Source organism: Pinus tabuliformis, chromosome 2_1 (genome assembly GCF_031772625.1).
Source record: "Pinus tabuliformis cultivar Carrire ecotype Pingquan chromosome 2_1, CPIR1, whole genome shotgun sequence".
NCBI classification, from domain to species: Eukaryota; Viridiplantae; Streptophyta; class Pinopsida; order Pinales; family Pinaceae; genus Pinus; species Pinus tabuliformis.
The window spans coordinates 63,101,426-63,114,158 of NC_142299.1; positions in this window are offsets into that span (position 1 = coordinate 63,101,426).

The following is a 12,733-nucleotide window of genomic DNA, read 5'->3' on the forward strand; positions in this document are numbered from 1 at the left end:
TTCTGGTCGAATTTCTCTAAAATCTGATTGGAATTTATTGAAATTACAAGTTTGATGAGTAATCTTTGCACAAAATTAAGTGCCCTAGAGTTTTTTAGGGCGCTAAATCCATATATACTGTCAAAAAATCAGTTTAAATATCACAAATCAAAATTTCACCTCAAAATTTTCCAACAAATTTCAGCACTAAAAAATCTATAAAACAACTCCATTAAAAACCACAGTTATATATATATATATATATATATATAATTATTAAGAAAATCTTAATTGTGAATATGAATAAGAAATTAGGAGTTCTTATAGGATATGATTAGGAGTTCTGGAAAAAAAATGTGCTGCCGTGTTGCGAAGCAGGGAGGGGATTTTGATTGGCAAGTTGTCCATTAAATATAACAATTTTTTCTATTATGGTCCATCCATTAATTATTGAAAAGAAGAGTTAGATTTTTATATTGTCATTGGAGTTTGAGGTTTGATTATCTTTAATCTTTTATTTTAATACAATATGTTATTAGATTCTTTAGAAGTTTATATCCACAACCGTTATCTAACTCAGTTGTACGTGGAAAGTGCCACTAAGTTGTCATTATGATATATAAAAAAAATGGCAAGAAATTATGATATAGGAAGAAAATGAAGAGAAATTATGCACTGTGGGGGAGTATGAATTGAATATAGGCAGATCCGGAAGGGAGTATGAATCGAATAAAGGCAGATCCGGAAAAAAGGATGCGCTGATCTGTGGGAGTCCACAAGAAAGTCGGTATTCTTATAAATGCGTTCGGTAGCGATTCTCCCATGTGAAGAAATCATGAATATATGTACTAAAAAGTTAAAACTGTGAAAATAAAGTTTGTCTGAGTGTCGGAATGGGAGTAAAGAATTTAATATTGGTTTAAAAAATTGGAGAGAAATTATGATATAGGAAGAAAATGATACGCTGATGTGTGGGAGTCCACAAGAAAGTTGGTATTTTTATAAATGCGGTGTATAGAGATTATTCAATGTGAAGAAATCATGAATATATGTACTAAAAAGCTATGATATGAAAGAAAGTGTGAAAAAAATTAATAATATATAAAAAGTGATACAGTTTCAATAATTATATATAAAAAAGTGTGTAATTATAATTTTGATAGGTTTAAATTCAAACATGTAGTTATATTTAGTGAAAGAAAAATTAATTATATATAAAAAGTGATACAGTTATTTTAATATTATATTTATGAAAAGGTGTGTAATTATATTTATGGTATATTCAAATTCAAAGATTTAGTCACATCGAGTTAAAGAAAATTCAATTATATATAAAAGTGACATAGTGATTTTGAAATTAAAAATTTATTTAATCACGTTTAGTTTAAAAAAATTTAATTATATATAAAAAATAACACAATTATCTTAATAATTATATACAACGAAAATATATAATTATATTTTTGATAGGTTCAAATTTAAAAATGCAATGACATTTAGTGAAAAAAACTCAATTATATATAAAAATTAACGCAATAATTTTAATAATAATATGTAAAAAAAATTGTAAAATTTTAAATCCCAATAATAATATATATAAAAAATGTGAAATTCTAGATCCTAATAATAATATATAAAGAAAGTGTGAAATTCTATATCCTAATAATAATACATAAAGCAAGTGTGAAATTCCACATTTTAGTAATAATATATAAAGAAAGTTTGAAATTCTAAGTTGTGGGGTAGGCATGGAATACAAGGAAATCTCGAAAAAATGTGTTGCGACCCAGATATGAATTGAATGGGGTATAAATCGAATACAAGGAGATATCTAAAGGATGATGTGCTGAGATGATTTGGGGAGTGAATCATATGGGGAGTGAATCATAGTCTAAGGTGAAGAATTTTTGCTGACTTCTTATGTTATAATTGTGATAATTTATTGTAATTAAATTACATGTTCTAATATTTTTATTTTTTTTAATAATGTATGAATTGTAATTATATATTTTATTTAAATATATTATTAAATAAGTATGAAAATCAATTAAATATTTAGAAATTGAAGAGAAAATTAATCCTTTCAAATTAGTATAAAAGTAAATTTTATTAACACATAATAATAATGTTTTTGAGAAAATATCTATAAAAAAATATAGGTTTTGCTAATTTAAGTTGTATTCTTAACATTTGAAATAGGAAGAAGAAAAATATAAACATAAAAGAATGTTTATGCTTTAAAAACAAGAAGAAGATGAGATAATGTGCATGTGATGATATATTGCTTTATATATGAAAAAGTAAGACACATTGCATCATGAAAATTTGATTAGTTCACATAACTTGTAGAGTTTGCTAACACAAAATATTTAGTCATATTTATTTGATTAGTTCACATAACTTGTAGAGTTTGCTAACACAAAAAATATTTAGTCATATTAAAAATGTTTTAGAGCACTACTATAAATAAATAAATATGGCAAGTTGAGAGATCTTTGAAATAAAAAGATATCAACATTTTAAATATCATTTAATGCATATTTTGATTCTATAAATTGTATAAGGTTTCTATAGATTAATGAAATCATGAAATGTACTCAAATATTGGAAAAGCTTAATTTAGTTAAAATTCATGAAATGGAAGAAAGTGTGAAAATGTCCATTATCACATTGTGAAAATAGGGAGGGGGCGTAATAATTTAATACTTGTAATTCTTTGTTACTGGGTTTTCAACACAATGTCCTGTTTGGCTTCTTTTACACAGTTATACAAAAAACAACAATAGAATTTTAAAATGGTTGATATGATCAATTCATTATTGAGAATAATACTTTATCAAATATATCAATTATTAAGAAGAATAGTTTATCATTTGTATTTGAGGATGGATTATTCTTTTAATTTTTTCAAAATTAATACAATCTATAATTATATTTATATCAACCTAGATTCATCTTAACTTTAGATGTACCAAGCATCTAGAAGGATCAATTCTCTTTTCACTCTAAAGGAGGTTTGCATCTCAAGAGATTTGATCCTTAGTGGATCTGGAGTTCATATTGATCTAGGTTAGTTTTACTGGAGATTGGAAAACTTATTATGAGTTTGAAAATAATTGTAAGTCAACTGGTCTCTCGATTTGGAGGAAAAAAAGTTCCTCTTTGATACTCTCGTCGTCCTTGTTATTTTATATGGATGTGAGGTTTGAGGTTACATTATATCCCGAAAGTCGTGCAGGAAGATCGAAATGATTCAAAAGAAATTTATAACCTACAACCTCAAGATTAAAGGAAATATTCCCTATCCTATCCTCTTGATCAAAGCTAGAATTGCCCCCATTGAAAGCATGACTATGTTTAGGTGTTGGATGTATAAGAAGAAGCTTTACAACATGGAAGCCAAGAGGTTCCCCAAAATTGCTTCTAATTTATCCAAAATCCCCACCTATGTCTCAAGCATGGATGACAAAATTGCTTCTAATTTATCCAAAATCCCCACCTATGTCTCAAGCATGGATGACATAAGGTACCCAGTCTTGACTCGACCATTAGGGGATAAAGAAGGAGATCATTTTGGGGAATAAGGATAATATTAAAACTATTATTACCTCCAAATTTAAGGATAAATAGTGACGTGATAAGGAGCTAAAGGGAAAAGGGAAACTAAGGTATTATAAGGAGGTGATCAACCCCACCATCGCTAACCAAAATTATCTTTGTGCCTTCACGAGTACTAAAAGAAAATGAATATTGCAAAGATAAGGACTAATTCTCACGAGCTTCATAGTGAAACTATGCATTGATATATTCTCAAAACAACCTAGGAAGAAAGAATATGTCATTTTTGCAATACTAAGCGATTTGAAGATGAAAAACACTTTCTCTTAGATTTCGTAGCTCTTACTCACATATGTTCTTATGTCCAAAACATTTGCCACACTACCAACCTTCTTGACTTAAGTTAGCAAAACTATAGTGATCTTAGACCCCTTCTTTCCCTTCTTTTTGATTATAGAAATAAAATATTAAAAAGTCATAATTAATCTCTGACTTTCTTAAGGTTCGATAGACCACATTGGTCTTAATAGATGTTCATAATCATAATAATAATAATAATAATAATAATAATAATTACTATTATTATTATCATCATCATCATCACCACCAATTTTATCTTTATTTTATTTTTAGTTCTATGTAATTTGACCCATTCAAAATGTTTTATTGATAATTATCATTATTATTTTTAATATAATGTTAATTTTAATTTTAATTTCAATGTATTTTAACATAGTCAAAATGTTTACAGGGCATTACAACATCTCTACGTAGGAAATTACTTTTAATCTTTTATTATTTTTTAATTGAACCCACATGTAAATGTTTACAAACATTTACACCACTACAATATATCTCCCATGCCTTTTTGCTTCTAGATTTAACTTAAAAAATATAATAAATAAAATATTTATAAAATATTTTGATTTTGAAATGAGTTTTGGTTTTTTAGCAAGTGGTATTGATAAGCCACAGTACTAGCCCATGGTATTGTAACAAAACATATTTACAAGTTAATAATATCCATGGTAAAATGAGGGTGAATATCCATAGTTAGGAATCTTATTATATTGTATGTTTATTATGAGTATTACATTTTAATTTTTTTTTAATAAAAATAAATTAAAATAAAATATATTGATTTCGAAAATTTATTGTTTTTGGGTATGTGGTATTGATAAGACATGGTATTGTAACAAAGCTATTTAGAAGTTAATAATATCCATGGTAATATGAGGGTGAATATTCATAGTTAAGAATCTTGTTATATTGTACGTATTAAATTTTATGTGATTATTAATCAAATTTAAATATGGTTACGAAATTATTATTTTAATTTATATGGTAAAATGGATATTAATTTATAACTACTATTTATATGCTATTTATTTTAATGTAATATGTATATATATATATATATATATATATATATATATATATATATATATATATATATATATTATGATTTTCTTTTATCTAAAAAAGTGTTGGTAATTTTATTAATAAAAATAAAATTACAACATAAAAAATTTGAATGTAAAATATGTTTACATTATGGTGTAACATCTAATCCCTACATATAATTACATGCTTGAAATGATAAAATAACCAACCTATCATCCTAGATATGCAGTCACCATCACATACTCCTTGCCATGATGGGCCTTCTAGAAGGTCAAGATTTCAACTCTGATTTAAGGGGGGAGATGGGGGAGGGGGTAATGCTCCTACATCAAAATCCTACGATAGAAAATGTTCATGCTCTCTTGATGATGTGTTTTCATTACTACTCTGTTTTCATCTTCAATATTGGTCTTCTTTCTCCTCAAGTATCATTGAGCGTCATCGCATACTCAGCGGTGAGCTACAACCAAACCTCCACCAACACCTCACCAAGCTTCTCTCCTATTAATATTTTCTTTTGGTATCATAGGTTCACCTCCTTTGGAACGTTTCAAGCTTCCTTTGATCCTCAGGTTGTTGCATGCTACTCACTTCTCTTGAAAAATCTACCCACAATCACAAATATGGAAGTTTCAATAACTTCTACACAACCAAAGCTAGAAGTTGTTTTCATATTTCTTGAACAATCAAGAAATCCGTTTTCCTTGCTCTCATACCACCTGATAACGACCAATCTTATGGTTCTGAAAAATTATTTTCTTGTAGGTGATGGGCCCATAAAAATTGGAAAATATTTCGTGTAATGCAACGATGGACTAACAAACCTCTTGAGTACTCCAAAAACTCACCATATCAGGTACCACATTCTCCTTGGGAACTCAATACACAATTGTCACAACCATGACACTTGATTCTCACTATCCCCTTTTGGTGATCAACCTAATTATATGAACAGTGGCCTGGCACTTGAATGATTCCACTAGTAGCTCCTTCAATCAACAATTAAATTTGGGGTCCTGTTGATTCGAGCGTTATACACCTAAGTCAATAAGGGAGGAATAGCCCAGAACGAGGCTCTGTAGTAGCCCAAGATGTTTGGTATAGCTATACTCGACGGGGTTATAGGTTTTGTTAGCCTTGGATCATTTCTTCTTACGAACGAGTAAATCCGGGGAAAAACTAATCTAATCTAAACTAATCTAAGCTATGGTTATTTTACACTAATCTAAACTATTTCTATACTAAATTATGGTTAAACTAAACTAGAATTAATTATTAAGTTAGTTGTGCAAAAGAAATAATATAAATCAAACATCTTGTTAACACTCCTCAGTGTCCCAAGGCTGAGAAAGGAGACCGACGGAGGTAACCTCAAACTAATCTTTAGATCTGGTAGCTAGACCTACCAAATCAGAGAGGGCTCTCTCAAGGATCTTACAATCAACAAAGTGAATGGAGAGGAAATCAAATCTTAGGCTAGATCTTAAAGCCCAATGGTGTTTGATTTTAAGGTTTTGCTGGAGCAGGTTCAATAGGTCTTAGGGAGGCTAGGTCAGGGTTTCCAAAAGATGAGTTTGCAGAGATATAGTGGGACAAGGTATGAATGCTCTGTTAGCACTCTTGATTTGTCATGGTGTATAGGGTAGAAAAGTAAGGTTTCAAAATGAGCATGAGTTTCATGAATTCATTTACCAGAGGAAAATGTAACAAAAATATGAGAGTTTCATCAAAACAGAGCTAATACTTAAGAATTATGTTTAAAACTTATGAAACAGTCACAAGAAAACATAGAGATGAAAGTAGAGATAAAAATACATTCATACTGATGATAACAGAAGAAAAAATACTGCTAATGAACATACCACAAGAATCCCATTATAATAGTTGTAACTCATGTATATTACTCCTGCAAATGATCACAAATACACTAGCTCCACAACCACTTGACTAAACAACATCCAACCCTTCCCTTCAGTTCCATTTGGGTAGATATAGACCAAAAAACTCTTTCCCCCTCTTAGGGGTTGAATCCCTCATGATAGGAACAATTTACACAATTATCTCTAACCAAACCTAAAACTAGGGAAGTTGAACACAAACTCCCTAATTAAACCAACTGATTCATCTTGACTTTACAAACATAAGTAAGCATGAAATTTACATTCTCCACCTCATTTACATTTAATTACATCACATTATTAACTCATAGGAGTAATTTGACCAACATATTTGACTTTGAATGGAGAAAATCTGAATTCCTGTCTTTCTGAGAAAAGCACGACAAATTCTGGGAAAAACGTAGCGCTATCTGGGAAAAACGCAACGCCAACTTGGAGGACAGTTTTGAGTGACTTCGAGTACTCCAAATTCTAATCTGAAGGCATCATTGGAAATATTGGGATGTCTATTTTTCCACAGAGTCCTTAAGCATGCAAAATGGCCTCTCCAAGGCTCAGAAAAGTGGATTTTCCCAAGGTTACTCTAAAAACGTAATGCAAGGGTGAAAATAGTGGCAGAAACCTATTTTTAGCATGTTTTTGGTCCTTTTCTCCCAAAAGGAAAGCTGACATGGCATCCAAGTGGCATAGCTTACATGTGCAGGTGATAGGCTATCCAAGCATGTAATTTTTTTTTCATTTGGAGGCCTCAGGGAAAAGCGTTGGCAGAGTGAAATTTCCCGTAATTGCCAAAAATTTACAAAAATTCAAAACTTGCAAAATTTTCTTCAAAAATGGTTCTAACTTGCTCCTTTAAGCTGGTAAATAATATGCTAGGTAATGAGAGAGGCCTTAGCTGAAAAATCAAATTTATCCCTCTTCCTTATCTTAATTAGGGTTTTCCTTTATTTCTTCTTCAAGTTTTTAACCCTAATTTGAATGATCTAGTGCTCAGTGTAGTAATTCCTTTCCATGTGTCTCTGTAGGTTGGTGGCCCTGTTTTCCCTCTCCAGGAGCATCTCTAAGTTCTCATTGGCTCTTCCTAGCCAATACTCCCTATCTTCCTCAAACTTTGCTACAATAGTGCCTTTAATGCCTTGCTGACCTAATGGAGGAGATGGCTCACTTCCCTGCCCTTCTTATCTTTGCAAACCTCTGGTCTTTGGCCCTCTAGGCCTGATATGAACCTCTTTGTCTTCAACTTGTTCCACATATACCACTGCCTTTCCTTTGTCATGCTCTGCCACCACATCAACTCTAGGTTTAGAAAACAAAACTTGATTTACCTTTAGCTGTCTATTTTCTTGTTGTAGGAATGCAATCATATAGTTGGCCTTTGCCAAGTCATGCTTTAGCTCTTTCATTTCTGCCTCTTTCTCTTTGATGAATTTCTCATGTGACTTGTCCTCATGCATTGCTAGATCTACAATATAGCTGTCAAAGTCTACCTATTCTTCATCTTGCAAAGGTGCCCCATGGTGATGTGTTGATGTCTCTTTCTCAACTGAAGTAGGCTTGTCCCTTTCAACATTGCTTGGAGAAAACACAAGCCTTTTTCCTCTAGTGTATGTTTTAGTCACCTCAGCCCTATATATTCTTGTTATAGGTCTACTTGTAGAACCCACTTCTTGTGGTCTTCGTGATGCCACAAGTGTAGACTGATTATTAGATTGAGTTGGCGTAGGCAAAAGAGAGGCTGACTGCATGAATGCCTTCCAAGACAAGTTGACATGTGTAAGATGATGGAAAACAATGATTTTCACCAAGCCATGATGGAACAAGCTTTCTCGATAATCATTCCCTTTGCTATGTACCTTTTCTTCCATTTTGACCAAGCTTCTGTAGAGGTAGTGAGGTAGGTTAAGAGTTTTAACACTTGTGAAATGCATCAGTGATATAACATGGTACTGATATATCCTTGAAAACCTACCCTCACATGTGAAATATTTCATGATCATCTTCATGAGAGGGGCATACTTATCAAGCAAGTGGCTAAAAGGAAAAACATGCTTTGGAGCAGCTTTGTAAGGAGGCTTCAAAAACATTTTATAATTTTCAATGTCTAGGTATGTCCTTTTGAATCAAACCTCTCCATGATTTGGGAGCCCAGTGGCTATGGAAATGGCCTTTGCTGAAATGGTAAAAGTAATCTGCAATGGTTTCCTTATCCCTCCTTAGACTGGTGGCAAAGTTGCTTGTTAATTTATCGCTAAAACCCAGTTCTTCAATCTTTTGGAAGAAAGCAAGGCAACTTGCATCTTGGAATGACTTCTTGAGAAATGGTGAAGCCGTGATATCCTGTATTTTGGTGGGTTCATAGCTGATAATCTGGCCTCCTTTATGCTTCCTCTGATCAGTGGATGTGGTCTCTACTTCCATTTTGAAACCCTAGCTCACTAGGAAGGGGAATTAGGGTTTAGTGTTAGGAAAACATGGGATTTTGGGAAGTCCTGTGAATGGAGGGAGATGAAGGGGTTTAAGGGTGTTTAAATTCTTGGGGAAATTTTTGGGGGTAGGGATAGGTGTTAGGGAGAGTAGGGAGGTGGAAATTTGGGAAATGGGTGAGGGGAAAGGGTATAAAAATGAAAAACACAGTCCTAGCCTAGGAAGGTGTAGTACAGGCTAGGGTTTAAAGGGAAATGAAGGAAATCAGGGAATTAAGAATGGGAAATGTTCAAGGAAGGTATACAGAGGGTGAGGGAGGATATTTGAGCATGAAAACTAGGGTTTGTTACACAAAAAATGAAGCAAAAGACTTTTGATACCAAAAATGCAGTAAACCCTAGGAGAGGGTGCTTTACTGAGTTATAAGAGAAATCTGAAACAAAGAAAGGGTAGAGGAGAGGTATATGTATCCCACTTACTTGTTATTAAGGTGATGAAACCTGCCTTAGATGAAGAAACTCCTTGAAAAGACAGATTTGGTTCCCTTGTGAAAAACACAACAGTTTGGAGAAAAGTGCAGGGCAGCTAAGAAAAGCGTAGCGAGGGAGAGAAATTTACATTTTGATGGAAAGAAATGGATCTTCTGAGGGTGGAAATGATCTTTTCTGGTGGAGAGATGTCTCATGAGGGTGGAATGAACAAATAAAATTCTTTTTTGGTCTTTTTATAGGTCGGGGGTCGATTTTTCTCTTTGATGGTGATGTAACCCCACCTTGTCTTTTTGCAAAATGACTTGAGATGCTAGTGTACTGCAGCTTTAGACTTTATTATGCATTATTACATCTTATTGAAGACCAAAATATGCTTTAGAGATAAATATAGAGTACTTTCCCTATTTACTATTCCCACAATGATGACCTAGGTGATGTCATGACTCTTTTTTGACCATTTTGATGACTTTACGATAATGATGACATCTCATGGAGTATGAAACTGATGATTTGCACCTTGAAACATGTTTGAACATGAGATGCTGATTGAGATGGTGATCAAGACACTTCACTGATGACTCATCACAATAAGTGTTGAAAATAGCAAAAAGAAATGCTAAAAATAGAAGTGCTAAAAATAGCACTGCTATAATTAACAGTTTGGGTACCAGTGCTGGATTGAGCAACAGGGAATGAAAAATGGAAGTGCTAAGAAATAGCATTCTATTTTTAGCAGTTCCAGATGGATTCCTATTTTAGTCAGTCCCTGGACTAAACATAGGAAGTAAAATTCGAATTTGAACTTAACAACTGTTTGAAAATAATTTAATTAATTCACCATGAGTTAATTAGTTGTGAAAAATCAAACATGAAGTCTATGTGAGTACATGCAACAGTTTCTCTATTAATTGAAGAAATTATCCATCAGTTAAAGAGATAAGGATGAGTTCTAATTTGAGTTGTAACTAGTTGGCTCAGTTAACTGACTCAAGTCCAGTTAGATTGATTTAAATAGTTTGTTTAAATTAATTTGAGTTCAGTTAGTTAATGCATGCTTGCATATAACTGCTGCACTTCAGATAACTAAATATTCTCTCATGAATAACTCATGCATGCCAGTTCAAGCAGAGACCCAGTAGAGATCAGAGGAGGGACATTGTATTATCAGTTGGATGGATTTTTCCTATAAAGGAAGCTCATCCATGGAGAAGTATTTATCTCCTTCAGGATTGCGCAGTTGGATCAAAGGTTAGTGAGTGTGTGAAGAGGCCAATTCACACAAGTGGCTGCACTGGACCCCAAGGAAAATTGTGCAAAGAAATAGGAGGCTTGGAGGGCAGAGGAGAAGGTTAGATAGAGGCCTTTGACTGTCTATGAGTAGCAGAGGTATTGCAGAGAGAGAAGGATAGCTTTTGAGTTGATTCTTTTTGTAATACTGACTATATTTCCACTTGTATGATAATATAGAGTTGGGGTTTTATACTTAGGCTTTCCCTTGGTTATATATTCTGTGTTATGTGTGATTGATTTCTCCATATCACTTATATGTGTTCTTATTGATGTTGCTCATATTTGATTAAGCTTCCGCAAAATTGGTTGTAGAAGTAGATCAAGTTTTTTTCTTTAGTATATTGCATTATCAGGTGATCTACAGGTGGGAATTTCTACATGGTATTGAAGCACAAGTGATCAAGGAAGAACAATATACAAGAAGGGAGAAGTTGAAGTTTGGTGATCCTTGAATATAGAAATTGAGTTCTTATCACATCTCTATTTCAACTATGTCGTTCAATGGCTTGAGAATCAAATATGCCTTTGATGGCAGTTCGAATTATGTAGCCTAGAAGGATCACATGGAAGCAGTATTAGAAGATAATGGTCTAAAGGAATTCATTGATCAAGAAGTCCCCAAGTTGACTGGTGTTTCTGAATTGGCTGCATGGAAGAAATGTGTGGCTAGAGCAAGGAGAATCCTTCTGGAGGGAGTTCGAGATCACATAGTCTCGAGTCTCCATGGGAAGGAGACATTGTTTTCAATGTGAAAAACATTGAAAACAGCAATGATTAGAGGAAGTTGGCACTGAAGGACAAGCTTCAGAAGATCAAGTGTGAAACGGGTGACACGATCTCTATGTATCTAAACAAGCTCACCTCATGCAGGGATGAGCTTGGAAGTCTAGGGATCGTGACAACTTATGATGACATGGTGAGTCTTGCACTCCTCAGTCTTCCTAAGAGCTGGCATAGCTACCAAGACTCGTTAATGGAAGAGAGAAACTGCCAGATTGGGAACGACTTTGGTCGGATTTGATGCAGGAGGAGATAAGAAGAAGCACCAGAGATGGTTCTTCATCCATGGAGGATGAAGAAAACTGTGCCTTAGCGAGTAAGGCAAAGAAGGGGAAGGAGAAGGATTCTCTTTCCAATTCGAGTTCTTCCCATGGTGGGAAGAAGTTTGACAAATCAAAAGTGCGATGCTTTCATTGTCATGAGGTGGGCCATTTTGCTACAAATTGTCCACTGAGGAAATCCAAGAAGGGATCCATGGAAGGATCTGAAGGTGAAGCTTTGGCCTCACAGTTCGAGTTGGATTTCACACTTTTTGCATGCATGGTTTCATCCATGGTGGGAAGTGGTTGGTTTCTTGAAATTGGAGCTTCTTTCCACATGACGGGCGACAAGAGTTTGTTCAGTACCTTGGAGGAGAAAGATCTCTAGATACTCATAGTGATGGGTAATGATGAAAAGTATAGTGTCTCAGGTGTAGGCACGATTATTTTTCAGAGGGAGCGTGGAGCTCACATTACCTTGACCAATGTCAAGTATGTACCAGGACTGAAGAGAAACTTGGTGTCGATCGCTATGCTGGAAGGCAGAGGCTATGATGTAGTCTTCAGTAAGGGAAAGGCTTTCCTTAGACACATCATCACTAGAAAGGTGAAGTAGATCGGTTCACGGGTCAAGAACCTATATGCTCTT